At 35.8% G+C, this 19437-nt stretch overlaps 1 protein-coding gene across 6 annotated transcripts in view; it reads left to right on the top strand.

Moving 5' to 3' along the window:
* The window catches only part of Nrip1 (nuclear receptor interacting protein 1), an 84979-nt gene that overhangs the window by 1093 nt on the left and 64449 nt on the right, over nucleotides 1-19437 (top strand). For 4 of the 6 annotated variants that reach the window (XM_048803520.1, XM_048803519.1, XM_048803518.1 and 1 more), the window contains exon 1: nucleotides 15096-17868. The gene's annotated coding sequence lies outside the window, so the exon portion shown is untranslated. Of the gene's footprint in view, nucleotides 1-15095; nucleotides 17869-19437 lie in introns of those variants that run through there. The other 2 variants (XM_015478651.2, XM_048803517.1) reach the window with 1 other exon arrangement.

Genomic DNA, 19437 nt, shown 5'->3' with positions numbered 1-19437 from the left:
GGCGAGGGCAGCGCGGCCCGCGAGGGGACTGAACGCTGGCGGCGGGGAGGGCTCGGCGGCGGCGAGGAATCGTTGGCGGGGAAATCCCGCCTCTCCTCCCGGGTCCTAATCACCCCGGGAACTCGGGGTCCGGGCAGCGGCGCTGCAAGTTGTAGAGTTAGCCCTGGGTTCGCCTGCCTGTGCGTGCCAGCCCTGGGCCGAGGGGCCACCGCCGAGTGTCGTTTGCGCCGTGCGCGGGGACGACTCGGGTGGCCGCGCCACCGGGCTGGGGTCGCGCCCCGCTCTGCTGTCCCTTTGGCCCCAAGTCCGGGCGCTTCTCGCCGCGCGGCTGCCGATCCTGCTGCCCAGCAGCGTCCGGGGTGGCGCCGGGCACAGCTCCCCGCCTTTCGCTCGGGTGCCTCCCTGCCCTGTGCCAGCCGATTCCCGGCCAGGAAAAGTGAATAGGAAAAGGGACATCGCCCTCAGCCTCAGGCCCGGCCTGCCGGCACTTGCTCGTCGCCTCCCGAGGGTGAGGCTCCCTGGACCCGAGGCCTCGGCCCTCGTTCTACCCTGGAGCCAGGAACCGGCTCGCATGTAGGGTGAGCCCGGTGGAAGTCCGGGAGGCTGCTTCTCTCTCTCCGGTGTCCTCGCTACTATTTGAGTATTGTAGTTTTAGGAAGGGTTTCATGGAAAGATTCTACAGACTTTCCATACTTTCCAAAGTAGTTCTTAAATTTTAATCAAGAGTTGGTGTCCAGTCTGAAGGAACAAAGGAATCAACTGTGTTTTAGAGGCGGACAAGCTGGGAGTCTGTGACACATGTTGATCTCTGAAGCATTCCATGAGTTTCTATGTTCTATAATGTTAATTATTTAATTGGATGCCGAAGGTAGTTGGAAAAAATAAAAGCAGAATTGCAAATGCTTATACGTTAAAAAAAAGTTTTTAATGGGACGTTTTATTTTGGGAAAAATTAAGACTTAGGTTCAAGAACTTTTAACTTGGTGAAACTTGGGTTGACGATTGTCTCCTGTAGTGTAAATAATTAAGTGTGGGATTGTGAGGGAAAAACTTCTAGAGTAAGAGAGGCTATCTATAGGTGTCCAAAGTAAAAATAATTATGGGGTTACATACACCTATGCTGATATACTTTCTATTTCTTGGGGGAACTTGTGAAGCCAGGGGCTTTGCTAATTCATTATTTATGAATTGCACTGAACCTGCTTATTAGTGAATCATGGATTTAGCAAGTGGGTGGCATCTTCCAGATGAGATTATTCAATGTTTAATCATGAGTTGCTACCTTTGTTGAAGAGACAGTGAAATGAGTAGACTTTTTAAACAAATGGTGCTTCATCTGACTGGCCCCTAAATATGAGTTGCTGCCTGGAGCTTGTTGAAATGTTTCAACTTCCAAGTCAGTTGTTCTGGTTTTGCCCAGGAGATTTGGTAATGTCCATAGGGTTTATATGTTTTTAGGGAGTAGTGGCTACATCACCAATAGTTAACTTTCTCTGTTTGGACTTAGTTCCTGGAGACAAAGAAGGAGAATCAATCAATGAAGCAGCTACTACCCTTCAGGCTGTAGGATTGGTTACTTGAAGCTGTTTCATACTTTGGTGAAGAAATACTGCTTTCCAAATTTACCCTTAGAAGTGCCCTAGATGTGTGTACATGCAGGTCTATATTTTTTAAAAAGGATTTTTCCTTGTTGTTTTTACACAAATGAGTTCTTACAGTGCCTTTGATGTAGTTGAAAGTCAGGCTTAATGCCTATAGGAACACATGACTGACTTAAAACCACTTCTTACATGCATCGTCAAACTCTGTAGAACTTGGATTTTCCTAATTTAAACATCCTAAAACATGTGAGTTCACAATAAAGACATGTGTAGAAGAGGCTAAAGGCCCTTCTGTCTCTTGCAGATAGAAGAGCAAAACAGCGTGATAAAAAAATAACCTATACCACCACCTAGAGTCTGTTTGTTAGTTTATTGCTCCTGAAGTTTGTTTAAATTGACACGTCTCTTGTGGTCTGATATAGTAAAAAAATGATTAGGAAGTGCAGGCTTTCAAAAGGCCATCCAAGAGAACAATTATTTAAGTAATAAATAGCAAGTGCCAATTTGAATTATCCATGCCACCTCTAGAATAGAAAAGTGTGACATACCAAGTTGAGTGGGCTATTCTCCAAAAGATATTAATTCAAAAGAATTTAAAACGGAATTTTCGGCTTGTGCTCCAAGGTAGCTCTGACTGCTCAAAAGATTTTCTGTGTTGTTATCAGGTATTCAAGAAATCTTACAAATTAAATGCCAGTAGGTCTTTCTGAAATCCAGGTAGAACAAAAGCTATGATAAAAATACAGGGGAGCGTTACAGCTACAGAAATTCTGGAAACTCATAAGGTTAGAGAGAATGTAAGCTATAAAGAGTTATGGTTCAGAGATTTAAGAGTGAAATCTGTGTTAAACACTGGAGTTATCTATTTTGCTGGTAGTTGATGTGTAGTTAAGCAGTCCGCTAAATGGAAGACCTCTGGGAGGCAGTTTTGTTGCCCGAGTGTCCAAGGAGGAAGTAATGTTCCTCCTGTAGAGTGTAGTCTCAGAGAAAGATGGCCTCCAAGATCTTTAATTAAATGCCAGTTGAACAGAGAGAACTAGAGCACTGTATTAATTCTGTCAAACATCACTATTTTAGAACATTGAGGACAACTAAAAATGAATTAACTCATCTCTGAAAGCAGAGTTTTATGAAAGGTGACAGATGAGGCAAAATATGTCAATCTAATGGAACAAATAGGAAGATAAGGAGATATGTCATTCCTTGGCTTGCTAGAAAGATGAGTGGGAAGAATTTTATTATTATTGATCGTGCCGATTCCATGCATATTGGCCTTAAAAGGCCATGATGGACAAATAATTTTAAATTATAGTGGTGTAGGATATATGAATTTAAAGGGATTAGTTTTCTAATTTTAAAACATAAAGATTATTTTGAGTGTTCTGGAAAGAATAATAATTTTGTGTATCAAGTTAAAAAATAATTCTGTTCAAATTAAGTTTAAAACATCTAATTTTTATCAAGAAAATTGTTTAAATTGTGATAGGGTTAGTTTTGCTTTTTAGACTTTAGATTGTTTGACACAGCTTTTAAAGTGTAGGTTCATAGTGAAGAGTTTGGTTTCTTTTACCCCTTCCCTCTCCCACCTTCCCTTAAACAGCCTCTTTGGATGTTTTCTTCACTTTGAAAATTGCCTTAGTGTGTAGCTTTGCTTTTTGTCTATGGTGGAGTGAAGTTTCTTACTCATGTGTTTTTTTCATCTGCCTTTTGAGGTAATTGATACACAATCAAGAGTGGATTTTGTTTTTTAAAATAAGGATTTACTTTTGCATGGGTAATGACCAAAGAAAAAGTATTTGCTATTCTTAATAAAGACCTGTGTACTTATTTCTTCCAGCTGGAGAAATGTTTTTATTTAAAAAAATCTTTTTTTTTTATTTTATTTTATTTTTTTTTATTGGTTATTCAAAACATTATAAAGCTCTTGACATATCATATTTCATACATTAGATTCAAGTTGGTTATGAACTCCCAATTTTACCCCAAATACAGATTGCAGAATCACATCGGTTACTTATCCACATTTTTACATAATGCCCTATTAGTAACTGTTGTATTCTGCTACCTTTCCTATCCTCTACCATCCCCCCTCCCTCCCCTCCCATCTTCTCTCTCTACCCCATCCACTGTAATTCATATTTCTCCTTGTTTATTTTCCCATTCCCCTCACAACCTCTTATTAAAAAAATCTTGACTACTATGGAAAAGATAAAATATTTTCAACAGACTACAATAGGGTAAATTTCAGGATGTTGGAATTTTAGTCTGGTTCGAATTGTTCAGGATTCATTTCCTAAAGTTGCAGTCCTTTCAGGGGACAGTGGGGGTGGGAGAGGAGCAAACTCATTCAGTAGGATTTAGATAACACAACAATTAGAAATATAATACCAGGATGGTCACCAAGACTTTAGAAGGTGAAAACCAGGAGTGTCAGATGATGAAGCCTACAGAGCAGTAGAATGGAGCTGAGGATTATGTTGAGAGGTTGGACTGAACAAAAAGTAAATGGAGGAGAGAGATCTTGTTTCCCTATCCTGTTTGCATCTGATGCTGAAGCGGGGACATGAATTGCTGATGGTAATAGATTCCTGCTTATGGGGCCAGCAATAGTATATAAATAATGGTCATTTGAGGGAGAGAAACAAGTACCCCACTAGTGCATAGCACACTCTATTTTCAAATATCTCAAGTACATCCAACATAGAGGATAAAAAATGGGTACCACAATGAAACCAGGAGTTGGAAAAAGATGAATGAATATTAGATCACCTTTTCTTTGATCTGTTCTTTTAAAATCTGTAGTTTTCCAGGGATCTTTGTCAACATGGAAAACAGTGGAAGTGCTGAGGTTTGGGTAGTAAACTGGATAATTCTTTTATGGGACCTCTGATAGAGATAATTTGATAAACAACTACAGAAAGATCCTTTCTTTAAGAACATTATCTTATTATTATTCAAGGTAGGGGGAAAATTGAGACCTAAAAGACTCGTGGTCTTATTGTGTTTTCTTGAAAATATTTATATCGCTGTACACCTATTTTTTTCTTACTTGAAATTAAATTTTCAATTTGATGGATACTGAAATATGTAGGGTTTTAAAGATTGGAAGTTTATTTAGAAGTACACTTTCATTTCATTTTGCTACAGCTATGAAAGTTAGTTTTAAGTTTTCTTTCAGGCCCTGAGAAGAGTAGAAAGTTACATTAATTTCTAAAACTTGCTGATAGTAAATATACTCAAGTCATAGAACCTTGAAATTCAAATAGAACTAATGCTTTCTTGCAAATATTACAAGTAAAGTATTCGAAACTTGTGGTATTATGGGTTATCAATACAAATGAAACATAATTTGCCTTAAATTCATAAAACAGAAGAAAAATTTTAAAATGTGATAGTATTTTACAATTGCATTAGAATGTTGTTAAAATCAATACCTTGAATTATGCAAAGGATATTTAGCCTAGAACTTTAGCAGTAATATAATAAGAAATAGATTTGAAAAATTTCAAAAGTTGGCAACTCAAAAATGGAGGGAAAAAATCACTCACTGGGGTTATGAAAAACTGGTCCCCACTATATCCTTAGTAGTCTTAAATTTAAAAAAAAAAAAAAAAAAAAACTATGCCAGGTTTTAAGATGGTGTGTTCTTGAAGATGATAGTATAGATAATTATTTGTTAAATAAATTAAGATTCATCTTATTTGTTTGGTTAAAATGATTTTTGGAAGAACATCAGCATATGTTGAAACTTGACTAGAAAAATGATTATGACATTTGTCCATTCATTTATTCTCCCTCTCTCCTTCCCACCCTTACTTCTGCTCTCAGTTAACAGAGTTGGGGGGAAAAGGGTTTTGTTAAGACACTGGGAAATAGAAATAAATGCTTCTTTTACAGGATTAATAGTTGTATTTGAAACTACAAGCTTACCATGGTTCACTGTCCCCAGAAAATTTTTAATTTCTTATATCTCAGGGAATAAAAGCTCTGAATTAAAATCCATCTTACCTCTTTAACTTTTGTGTTATTTAGCAAAAATACCTTTAAGGATGAAAGGAAGAGATCCTTATTTGCCTTATATTCTGTGTGACTAAGCCTAGGGTTTCAAGAAATATTAAACTAGAAGCCTGCTAGGAATTTGAGTCACCAGCTTAAGATACCATTGGGACAGAACAACTCTGATTGACCTGATGCTGGTGTTTATTCAGAGCTTTGGGGGAAAGGAGTCTCTCTCACCCTTGGACTTCTAATTAAGAAAGTCATTTCTCAGTCACCTGTTAAATGATAGTCAGGGCTATTCCTTGTTTTCAAACCTGGAATTTTCTTCGCAAGGGATTGAGGGCAACTCAGGAACTAAGGAGTTTAGAACTTATGTTGTTAGTAGTTTGTGTTGGTTATTTTACTCTATATTCTAACTGGCTGTGTGAGGGAATGGGATAAAGGCTGATGATTAGCTGTAGACAGTAAGAGAATAGCTTAGTTAAGTCACATAGTGGCTAAACTAGCTTATGGTTATATGCTTTTAATTGTTGAATTTGCCTATACATATGTGTAAACATGTTCCATGTTTCTGTATTAAAAAAGCCAGATGCCAATGTAACATGGCAGTAGTAAGATAGGAAGTTATGTTTACAAACAGCCTTAAATGAGAATAGTATTGTAATGTTGTGGTGTTTAATGACCCAGTATGGTTGGATTCTGGCACATCATGGGGCACTACTAAAATTTGAGAATCAGAAGTTCAGAATAAAAATCGGACTTCTGTCTTGAGAAATCTTTCTAGAAATTGAGAGATGAAATGTTTAAGAGATGGTAACTGGATGGTGAAAAGCATACTTCCTTAAGTTCTTTTTCATTCATGAATTTATGAGTTCATCGTAAATCTGTAATAGAGGGGTAGACTTACACATTGGGGAAAGAGGGAGGGAGGACAGAAGAAAGTGGAGGATATCAAGAAAACGTATTTGGAAATATATGAAACACTCCAAATGGGAAGTTAGAAATATTCTCAAAGGGAATTAATCCCTGTTGCAGTTTTTCCCCTAAAGGGAATATTTGCACAATGGGTCATGTAGGCTCAGGTTTGATTATTGAAAAACATTTTAAATATAGTTGTTTGTGGGCTGGGATTGGTGTTCAGTGGCAGAGCACTTGCCTAGCATGTGTTAGGCACTGGGTTCAATTCTCAGCACCACATATAAAATAAATAAATAAAGGTTCATTGACAACTGAAAAAATATATATAAAAAATAGTTACTTGTGTTTTGTTATTTCATGATTCTTTTCCTAGTTTAGGTTCTGCTACAAAATCAACATATACATAAAAGGAAAGTCTTTTTATCTCTTTGGGTAATAAATAACATCTGTAGAACGAGAGGGGTAGTTTCCTAGTATCATTTTCTCTAGTTTATAGATAAACCCATTCTGAAAGATCCCAGAGTAACTTGCCTGAGGTCACACAGCTACTTTCATTAATTTGATTTTCTATGAGAATATGCGATCCTTTGAAAAAAACAGTTCACCAACTGATTTTCAGGAAGTCATTAAAAAACTTTGCTTCCCACCTGATAGCCACAAAACTCAGGCATCCCATCCAAGCTTCCCAGCCTGGATTCTCAAAGACCAATTTCACTGGGAAGGCACCTTGTTGCCAATTGATGATTCAGCAGCATTTTAGTTAGTTCTAGCAGAGAGCTGTCCTATCTCCTGTGCCTGTGTATCACTAGAGGAAAACACGGTCACTAAGGGCACCTGTATGGATGTTTTTTCCTTCATTGCTGGCTCCTATAAGGTGTACTACAAAATTATTGCAGTGTTCTTTAAGGCAGTGAAAACAACTATGTTTCTTGATATAATTCATTAAAATAGCTTGCTGTGGTCTTAATTCAGGTGTTCCCAAGGCTAATTAGGTTTGTCCACTTCAAGAAACAGCAATTCAGAGCCATAGCTCTTCTGTTGAAAAGGTACAACTCTTGACTTTTACCATTGTCAGCATGATTATTTTTTATTGCCCTGTCTTCACCTATAATAATTTTGTTAAAAACTATGCTATCCTAATAAACCAGTCTATACTACAAAGAAGAAATCAATAGTGCATTTGTGAATAATGAAAGGAAGCACAAATAGAAAACTGAGGAGTAGTTGGCTTTCTTTGGGGAATAGACCGTGATGAGGAAGGAGACATTTGAGTTTAAGGAGGTTAGTGGCACATACTGTATTTTTAAGTACACACCAGGTATGTGTTTTTATTGTTGAGGCCATGAGAAGTGGAGTTATAAACCTCCCCACCTCTTTTTATTTGCCTCATTTAAAATTTATGGAATTTAGAACCCCAAAACCACTCTATTGGAGTGGTTCCCCAGACCCTGAAAAATACAAATTGAAACTATATTGTAGACACAAGTTGAATAAGCAGGTGCACATAAGTAATATTTTCTAATATGCTTTATATTTTGATTTGGCAAGTGCATTTTGGAAAAAAGAAGGATTCATATGAAAGCTGCATAGGAAATGTTTTGCTTCTATCTTTTATTAAGAGAATATATTATATTTTTGCCAAATAAGAAAGAAACTGTCCAAGTGAACAATATAGGGAAAAAGTCTTCTATTTCAGATATGTATTTAAATGTGTATTTATATTAATTCCCTAGCCAGTACATGCCTTTTAAAAAATTTTTTTAAATAAACTGAATATACGTGATGCCAAACATAAGGGTTGAAATGATAATTTTGATTTACTATCTATCTGGTTCTTTCCCAGTGTCTTTCTGGTTGTTTATTATTAAGGCACAACCAAGGTTGTGCATAGTTCTCTTGGAAAGCTGCTCTCTGGTAATATTTGGTGGATCTGGATCAATGTCACATTTTCTTTATTTCCTTTTTTTTTTTTTTAAAAAAAAAAAAAAACAAACAAACCTTGAACTTATTTTGCTTGAACTTTCATAAATTGAAGTAATTTTATAGAATCTTTTAAATTTTTCCAGTTGGAAGAGAAGTTAATAAAAGCTCTGCGTCTATGAATTTAAGCATACTTGTCTTAGAGGAATCCTGTCCCACTTCCTTATTATCAAACAAGTCATTTTATAGAGCCATCTTGCTTATGGAAAAGTGCCCTTAGTATATATTATAAATCAAATAGTGCTAAAATGCTAAAAAGTACTTAGAACTTAATGCACCATTTTTTTCCCTCTTGATACTCCTTCTTTCTCTATTTTTGTTTCCTTTTTACCCTGTTTTCCCTTAATTTTATAATTTATCACCTGTCTTTTTAAAATTTTTTTTTAATTGCCAGGGGAATTCATGTGATATAACTAGGTGAATGATTCATTATTTTCCAATAGTTTTTGTTATTGTTGTTAATCTAAAATTTCCCAAACAATAATTATATGCATTTTACAAAGGAGAAAATTAAGTCGTTGAGCTAAACAATTGGGTAGACCCAGGATGGGAATATTTGTTTATTTTGGTTAAGGCTGATTTAGAAAGAAAGGTTTGTGTACCAGGTGTTAAGGAATGGTCAGTAACCTTTCTGGTGGATCCAGCAGTAAATCCAAGTTAAGCCCGGGGCAGGAACTGTAATAATTGGTACTGAGTCTTGAGAAGGGGAGTGAGAAGGAGCCTACTACATCACCCCTGTTCTGATACCTAATTTTCTTCTTCAGGTCTCAAGAAGTCTTAGGATTCATTTCATAATTCTGGTACCTAGAACTGTGATATAATTTCTAGGCTGAGAATTTTAAAGGGGAATTTTATAGTATAGGTGTGTAAATGAATTCTGTTATGTGTTCTGTACATTTTCAGTTCTATTTTGAAAGCAGTGGGGGAACTTCCCATTTATAGATTAATTCAGTCAGGCACTTACAGATTATTGGAGTGACCAGAACACTTGCAGCCAACTCTACTTACTACTGACAAGTAATTTTCTAAAACTATAAATGGAGAGCTTGGTTCTTATGGTTCAGTTGATAACATAATGCCTGCATTATCTTGTGGAAAGGTATCGATAAGATGAGGGGACACCACTATGTAGCACAGTGGCAATAATATGCCTCGAACCAAGTGTACCTGGGTCCACACCCCTAGGAAGAGAGCAAAAGGAAGGCAACCTAACTGCAGCCTTTTGTATGGGCTACAGACTGGTCATGTGCCTGACCTTGGTGAAGCAAAATGACAGGAATATTATTGCTCATGGGGCAGTGGGCAAGAATTTAGAGGCTTACTACAGTCTCCAATCCTCTTAACAAGATCATGTTTTTCTCTCAGCTTCATGTGCTCCCTGATTGTAACAGTTACAGTTGTATGTTTGATTTCCACAGTAGACTGTAAGCTTGGTGAATAGGAGCTTATTCAGCAGTATAGTGTTAGTGCCCAGTGCCTAGTGGGTACAAGGCTGTCTATAAACATTTGTTGAATTGAACTGTATCAATCCTAGTTATTGGTAAAATCTGGCTCAGGGCTAGAACTTTTATATATTTTTATATAATAGCTATTGTTGTTATGTGAAACTTACAAAGGAGCTCTTCTACATTTTTCTTTAGTCTATTTAAATTAATACTTCCAAAAGGAATAATAATGCTTCCTTAAAATTTATCATTGTCTTTCCAGTCATTAAATTTTGAGGAAAAAAGTGAAACTGTTGGTAACATTATAATTAATTGGCACTTGAAATCATTTGTCTTAAAATAAATTTCTTCAAAAGTAAACCAGTTATATTAGATAATATGTTTAGCAAAATCTTTAGGGGCAATATTAATTGATTTATTTTTTTTCTTTTTGGGTAAGAAAATGAAACAAAACATTTCAGAGTCTTCCAAAAAGTTTCCTCAGTTTCACAAGTACCTGTTAGCTTGGTCCATTTAATTGCATTGGATTTGACCACTTGGGAAGGTGGGTGGAGACATCTTAAAATTCTGTGTGGAATTAATTTTGGTGTTCAGTAACCTTAGAAGTTAGAGGGTATCAAGAAGAACTGATGATTCAAAATCTGTTATGTTGTAGGACTTAAAGTAGTATATGAAGCCTGTTAGTTATATTTTGAAATTCAGAATTTGGCCTTCACTAGAGGTGAATTTCCTGTCTGTTAGAATGTCATCAATTTCAACTACATTAAAATATAGTTGGTAGGAGGGGAAAATAAATTTATATTGAAATGGAGCTCAGAGATTTCTAGGTGAGATTTCTTTTCAAATGCTAAAAATATAAATTATCTGGATAAATACTTATGGCACTGATTTTAACAAATGCTTTTAAAATAAGTTAGCTTTCTGTTTTGTGAAGACAAAGATTTTCACCAAACATTACCTTATGTGTCTTTTGTAAACTTGAAAAACATCTCTCATGGCTCATATTGTTCTATGTATTCACATGCTTATAAGTTATAGCAAAAGAAGAAAAAGCTAATGGACTAATGTTTAAAGTAAAAGGGTAGAAAAGTGAGCACATTCATATTTTGTGGTGTATTCTACCTTGTGCTTTTACCAGCTCTGGTGCTGAGTACTGGAGCTCCTTTCCCTTCATTGTTCATTAGTGTCTGCTCATATGTTATGAGTACATGAACTTCTGTGTATTAGTGTGATGTTCCGACCATTGGATTCCTCAGCAGGCACTCACATTTAATTTCTATTTTATACAACTAAAACTTATAACTAAGACATGATGTCTCATTAAACTACTTTGTAATGAAAAAGGTGAATGAGACTGAATTTGCGGTTGCCCTTGTACAAGTATTTGTTTAGCTCTGGCCAGTTATCTGTCTGCATCTTTCACATTGTATACATCCTTGTTTTCCTCCTGATAATGCCAGAGAATGCTTTTATTTAAAGGTATCATTCTAATAACATGAATTCATTCACCTTGATTTTAAGCTCCTGTACCCTATCTTTCAGACCCTAGCCACACCAAAAAATGTATTATTTTCTCTCTTTGGACCTATTCGTTATTTTAGCACAATTCTAGATGATCTTGCTTTTGCAAAATTACATTTTCCATATACTGGGTAAGTACCTTAAACCTGTAAGGTTTAGGATTGTTAAAAGAAAAAGCTGACAATATAGGTTAATACTGACAAGAGGTAAAAATGAGCCTTTGAGAAGTCAACAAAAAAGATAAAATTAAAATCTTACTTTAAGTCTTTTGAAAATCTAAACTTAATATGCATTTCCTTACAGCAGCCATATCATCTTTAAATTTTATGTTATGATTCTTAAGTTGCTTCCTGTGTCATAGTAAGAATGGTAAATTTTTTTTAACTGGTTGTATGAAGTAAATGGAAAGAGAAAAGAATAGCATATGATATTATATCTCTGTGTTAATAACATGTTTTCACTACATTTTATAGTGAATGATAATTATTTTTTTAGTTTTTGTTTTTTTCTATATACAATCCATGTGTATGTAGGTGTAAAGAAGACATACCTTGGAAATATGCACCTGTGAATTTGTCCTATGAGAAAATAAGTAACAAGCTGTAATTGCTTTCTGTAGCTTCAGTGAAACACCAGAAAGAAAATAATTCTGTTTGTACATATTGCCTTGTGAATGTTTCAGGATTTAGCAGTTTTTAATGGCTATGGTTATTTATTTATTTTTTTAATTTTTTTTTAGTTGTAGATGGACACAATATCTTTATTTGTATTTATTTATTTTTTCTTTTATGTGGTGCTGAGGATCGAACCCAGGGCCTCACACAAATGAGGCAAGCGCTTCACTACTGAGCTACAGCCCCAGCCTGGCCATGGTTATTTTTAAAAAGGGAAAAAGATGTAGTGTGGGGTAGAAAGTTTTGGTGTATGGGAAGAGAAAGGAAAATTTACTTGTAAACTGTATTGAAGTCACCATTTATTTTGTTTTAAGCTTATTTGTGTAATGTATTCTAAAGGATGCTGAAAGTTAATAATTTATGGTAAAAATATTAGCTCCTTAATGCTGGGTGGTTGAACTGTTAATCCAGAGATACCATGGAGAATAAAGAATTAGAGCTAGGGATTAGATAGGTTTTAGCATGGCTTTGTTGTGGGAAAGCTATGAAATGGGCAAGTCATTTAATGTTTTCTGGCCTCAGTTTCTTTTGTAGCATAAGGAGGTTGAACTAAAATGACAATTTGGTTCCTCTTAACTTTGTACAAATCAGCATTACTGTAAAACTGAGGGTTTATTTTCTATTGCATTGAGTATCAGAGTGCATAGAACTTAAGGCTGGGAGGATATCCCTTATGATTTTTTGAGCTTGCCATTTAATATTTTACAGCAAAGTTTTTAGTTTAACATAATTGAACTTGTACTAGATAGGGTTAATAGGCTAGAACAAAAGGTCAAAGCATAAGGCATTAGGCTTAATTAAGGGAGAGCAGGAGTGGCAGGAGTGTGTGACAGTTAAATGGGTTTCCCACAGACTAATGTCGGTTACAGTGCAACCATGCCTCAACTTAAGTGGGTTATTTTGTGCAAAGGGCAGCAGTGATTAGCAGTTTGACATGCCAGACACTTCTGGCCAATCCCATCTGTTTTAGAGGTTAAAAAAGCACACCTTTATGAGCTGATGGATTGATTTGTGTGCCCGTCTGGTAAAGATTAGAAGTCCAAGGCCAATGCAGTAAATGTCAGTTATAGAATATTGTTCTTTCTTGGTTGGCTCATTGTTGTAACCGTCCACTGTTTTATAATGGGGGATAACTGCTGTTTATAGAGTTGAACGCAAGACGGGTGGGGGAACAGGTGAGGGAGGAAGAAAAATATTTTTCCCAGATGAAATTATGCATTAATATACTCTGTCACAGGTGTTTCAAATTCTGTGGAATCTTTTTGACCAGTTCTTTATAGTTTGAGTCACTTTGTTCTTTTATGTTATCTGAGCAACATTGTCAGTCCAAGATTTAATTTTCTGTACAGAATTAATAAATTTATTTTATTTTATTTTTTGTTACTGAGGGTTGAACTTAGGGTTGTTAAGCTGATGGATACTTTAACTTCATATCCTTACATACATTTAAAAGGTGTAATGTTTTGTTCAGTTACCACCTGGGAAAGGGAAATGAGGAAATGAAGAGAGACTTGCACATACAGGCTCACATGTGTACACACACACACACACACACACGATTCTGTGTTCTCTGTGGTTAGTCAGGTGCAATCACAAAAGGAGACACAGAGACTCAGAAAAACAAAGTTTATTATAATTTCTGGTCCTAGAAAGTATGCTATACCGTGCCATGCAGGGTGACATGGAAAAGCATTGGTGAGGAGGCACTAGGGAAGAGCCCAGGCTGTATCCTTTTTTGGAATCTCCTGGAAGAGTAAGGCAGTGCAGGGTCATCAAATTTAGGTTTTGACTAGTTTGAATAAGCTATATGTAGATGATAATAGTAATAAAATATTAGTATATAATAATAATACTTTTGAATAACTTACTGTTAAACTAATAACTAACAGCTAGGTGTGGTCCATATTTTACTTGGTTCCTGGCCCTTGGATGCTGTGAAGGCAAAGGAATATTGCCCCCTAGGGTGTGTGAGCCAGAAGAAAGAGGTGTGGTTTGGACTGGTTAGTTTGCATATCAAAGGCATGCTGGGGGCTGAGCCTTTTGCTGAATCTCTAAGAATTGTCTTGCCTCCAAAGGAATAGTCTCTACCCAGCCAGGAAGGTCTTTCAGATGTCAGAACATCATAATATACAGAAAATAAGAAATAAAATATATGAACAACACACATGCATACTTGCTTTCTAGGTGGGATTACTTATAGTCTCCTGAGATTGAAATGTAGCTGAACCTAAATTTAGGCCTATTTCTTTCTTCATTGGAAGCTGTGTGATGCCATTAAAACAGTTTATTTCAGTTAAAGATTGTAGCCCATTTAAATATACTCAGAGACTTGATTGTGGTTATAAAAATTGACTTCAGATCTCCTAATATGCAAGGGAAAAAAATCATGATATTATGTGGATGAAGTAGAACTTCAGAAATTATCGTAATTGATGAACTCAGGAATATATATAAAGCACTCAGTACCTTGGGGTGGGCAAAGAAGTGCTTGTGAGAAAAAGAATATTATCTTTATCGGAAGAGTGTCTTCAATCTGAGATTTCAGCTCAAATAAAATGTAAATAGTAACATTGAAACAGCAGAGAAGCTTCTGGTTGGCCCCACAGGTTCTTATCCTTGTCAAAGAATGTGAGCCAGGAGTTTCCTCTTACATAGTTACAAAGTTCCACCATGTCTGATTCTGAATTGCTTCTTATAGAAAGAAAATTAAAATACCTAAAGAAGATGTGGTCACTGAAAGTTGTACATAGATAATAATAGTAACTAGGGCTGGGGATGTGGCTCAAGCGGTAGCGCGCTCGCCTGGCATGCATGCAGCCTGGGTTCGAGCCTTAGCACCACATACAAACAAAGATGTTGTTCCGCCAAAAACTAAAAAATAAATATTAAAAAAATTCTCTCTCTCTCTCTCTCTCTCTCTCTCTCCTCTCTCTATCTTTAAAAAAAAAATAGTAACTAATATTTTATTAACTATATGTATACATTTATTTTGAAACTAAGCTAGTTCGGAGTGTATTGGCTTGGTTTATAGGTAGAAATTGAGAGATTTGGGTTCTAATTTTAAAAGGACAAAATAACAAGGTATTGGAGTTTATTTAGGAATATGTTACTTAAATATGTATTCATACTTATTGTTCTCTGGGAAGAAGCATCAATTGAAATGATTTTTGTCTAATACATAGTTACTTGACAAAAGTCTTGCCTTTTCTTTAGGGAGAGAAGATGAAGAAGCATAAGTTTTATAATATCATTGCTTCTCACTGACTAAATCATTTTTAAATTGCAAAAGATTGACTTAATTAATATAAAAGTGCTTGGGTAGTAAATTAAATATGGAAGATGCACCTAATTTAATGGACAGCGCTTCTTCAATGAATCTCCTGGTGATGTTGTATTAAACCTAAAATAAATACTTGAAGTTCTATATTTGTGCTAATACTATAAACATTTTTAAAGTACCGAAGATCATAGATCTTATGCTTTTTTGGTTTCCTTCCTTTTTCTCCAGTTCAAATGCCAGTGATATCTAGTTTGTGTTAGAATTGAATTTTATTAATGGTAACGTTTTCTGCGGTTAACTTGTTTTTATGTGTTTTAATATATTTTGAGATTTCGAATGCACATTGTCCTCTGTGACACATTGCAATTTCTGTCAATCTGTTGTATTTCCTTTTTTTACTAAGGTGGTATTATTGGATTTGAGACATGTAAAGTATGCTTCTCTAAGCCAGTTCCTTGAACATAGGATTCTGTAGTCATACAAATGAAAGCAGAAATTCTTAATATGTTTAACATCTTGTGTTTGTAGTGTTCCCCTAAAACTGTAACCTTATAATCTGAGTTCTAGTTTTTAGAATTTTTTTGTATGACAATGGAAAAAATAATAGCCCTATTTTGTGTTTTGATCTTGAATGCTGTAAGGGCATATTTTTTGCTTCTGTTTAGGCAGATTAATAAGAAAGCCATAATGTATATTACCTACTTATTGAAATATATTCTTAATGTACATGTTTATTCATATCTTCTCAATGTGTATGTAGATTTTTGTGTGTGATATATTTTAAATAGAGATGTCTGCACCTGTTGATTGCATTAAGCATTTGGTATCTTCTAATGAGGGATGGAAAAGGTGCTTCACACTGTGAAGTGGATCATTCCTCCTCCACAAATTGCATACATTCTACTTTTTTGTATTCAGTGACCTTGCAGTCAGTGACTTCAGCCCAGAATAGTTTCAAAGTCATGTAAATGAATGCAATTAAGGTATTGCTTATCATCTTACATAGTTCAGATGGAACCTTATTGGATAGAGAGAGTTGTTTGCTTTATGAGGAAGGTCAAAATAAGGTTAAATTTTATTACGTAAAATGATTTGGTAATGTTTTTTATTTAGCTGCTTAAAAAGTAGTGTCCTAATAGGAAATGATAGTGCTTCCCCCATCCCCCAATCACCTGGATGTCTTTTCAGAGTTTCATTTTTTTTTTCTGTCTTACTAAAGAAGAACTGTGAGTGAGTGGGGACTTATAGGAATGAAGTAATTACAATAAAGACAGTTATTCTTCATTGTTTTTGGTCCACATACTTCCTTCCTTTCCTTTTGTGGTAATTGTTTTTACTTAAGCATGTTCTTTTAATTGAATTTTGCAGACATTTAGTAAGCACCAGCTATATGATTTGTACCACAGTAAGTATTGAGGGAATCAAAGAAGAATAAGGGCTCAATGGTCACAGGGAGAATAATAATCAGCATGATACAGAGCAAGCAATTTAGGTTGAAAAGCCTACTTGGCTGGGATGTTCAGGGAGCATAACTTTTAAAAAAAATTGGTACCTCTCTGTGATTTCAAGGAGACTAAAGGGCCCTGGTAAAATGAAGTGGTAATAAAAAATAGCTATTTTGGGAGGTTAGATTCAGTTTTATGGTTTATTTAGTCAAAGCTATAGTCCTTGAGAACTGATCATGGGTTATGGGCTAGGAATTTAAGAGTTCTAGCAGAGTAGTTAGTACAAGCTGAAGCAAATGGAGTGTGCTATAGAGAGATCAGGGAGTGAGCATCACACCTTCCTTGTCCCCAGCTATTCATTGGCCTTTGATCAAGATAAAGTTTCCTCAGCCACCACAATATTAAAGTGTAGACACTGTCTCTGTCTGGACAAAAACTTTCATCCATTCTTTTTTTTCTGAACATGTAAACTTTCTTATATGTCAGTGTCATTCTTTATCTAGGAGGTTCTCATTCTGAGTTTGATATTTTCTTGTTCTTTTTGGTCTAGAGAAGAAATGTGTTTCAAACACTGTGATGACTGTCAGATAATCTGGGGACTCTTTCTCCCAAAATCCTTGAGGGAAATTTCTCTTTATTCTTGACATTAGCTTCTCATATCCTTGAGAATAGGTGACAATTGTTACATTAAGATAAAGACTGTATTTTTATGAATAATTCTTATAATACAGGTTGTTTCATCAGATGTAGTCAATAACTGTGCTTAAGGAAAGCATGCATAAGAATACTTTTTATCTTGAAATACATGTTTTTTAATGTTTTTCGTAAAGATTTGAGTAATTAAATTCCATTTTAAAATGAGCTGTTGAAATTCTTTGAGATAAGATTCACTTGAAGTAATGCATATTTCTCTTCATTTTCAGGGAATGTTTGGATTGTGAACTCTTTCAGAACTTTGTTCTCAGGACCTATTATTTTAACATTTGGGAGAAACACATCCAGAAGGTATTGTATTTTGTCTTATTGCTCCATTTTTAAAAATTCAGTAAAGCCTTTCCAATGATAGGAAAGTAAGACTTTTATGCCATATTGTGTTATTTATTTTTCTTTAGCTTTCAGTTCTGGATAAACTAGTTTGACATTTGTCACAGAGAAGAAGAATGTATTTTAGTCTTGACAAATCTGAATTTTGTGTAAGCAAGTAAAAAATTCTGATTTAGATCAAACCAGTTTTATCTATTTTAATCATCTAAATTGTTCATATTTTACCTACACTGAAAAGTATAGAACTATTTTAAAGAATGCCTTGATTTGAAAATGAAATGTGTTAAGTTCCTTTTTTTAAGATAGTATGAAGTATGTATTAAACATTTAGGCAATCTTAAAATCTTCCTGCCCACAGTAGCTCTACCATCTAGTGTAGGGATCAGCTGCTACCTGTATGTCTATAGATCTATGTATGGGATCCATGGACAACTCAACCATGCCACTTGTGTCTGCTTCTGAAGATCCATGTACTAAGTTCTCTCTTTGCATTTTCACCATGTTTAGATTGGTGTAGCCTTATAATTGATCTGCTTGTAGATCCTGTATTAGGTGACACGTAACTGGGAAGAAAGGATATTAGGTGGATTGCTGCTGGGCCCAGTGGCACAAGCCTGTAATACCACCAACTCAGGAGCCTGAGGCAGGAGGATCACAAGTTCAAAGCCAGCTTCAGCAATTTAGCGAGGCCCTAAGCAACATAGACCCTGTCTCAAAATAAAAAATGAAAAGTACTGGTGATGTTACTCAGTGGTTAAGTGCCGCTGGGTTCAATTCCTGGTACCAAAAAAAAAAAAGAAGATTGGTAATCAAGAAACTTACCGCTTTGTGCTTTTGACATTTGTACTTTAATGTGTAGTCAGCTATAACAAAATACCATAGACCTGTGGCTTATATACACTAAAAGTTCATTTCTTACAGTTCTAAGTTTATTTCTTATAGTTTAAGAGGCTGGGAAGTCCAAGATTATAGTGCTAGCAGATTCAGTGTCTGATGAGGGGCCCACATTCTTATAAATACCTGTCTTGTGACTATAACCTCATGTGGCAAAAGGGGCCAGGGACCTCTTGGGGCCTTTTATTTTGCTTTCTTTTGTTTTATAAGGGCACTAATGCCATGAAGGCAGTGCCCTCATGATCTGATTGTCTAGTGTTTTCCTTTTTTAAAAAAATACATTTATTTTTTACTTGTTTATTTATTTTTATGTGGTGCTGAGAATCAAACCCTGGGCCTTGCACATGCTAGGCGAGCGTTCTACTGCTGAGCCACAACCACAGCCCGTGCTTTCCTATACAAAATTACATACACGAGGAAGTGAGGGGAAAGGGAAAAATAATACAAGGGGGAGAAATGAATGACAGTAGAGGGGATAGAGAGAGAAGAGGGGACGGGAGGGGAGGGGAGGGGAGGGGGGATAGTAGAGGATAGGAAAGGCAGCAGAACACAACAGACACTAGTATGGCAATATGTAAATCAATGGATGTGTAACTGATGTGATTCTGCAATCTGTATATGGGGTAAAAATGGGAG

The sequence above is a fragment of the Marmota marmota genome, unplaced genomic scaffold (genome assembly GCF_001458135.2).
Source record: "Marmota marmota marmota unplaced genomic scaffold, marMar, whole genome shotgun sequence".
In the NCBI taxonomy this organism is placed as follows: domain Eukaryota; kingdom Metazoa; phylum Chordata; class Mammalia; order Rodentia; family Sciuridae; genus Marmota; species Marmota marmota.
This window is presented reverse-complemented; position numbering and strand designations above follow the sequence as displayed.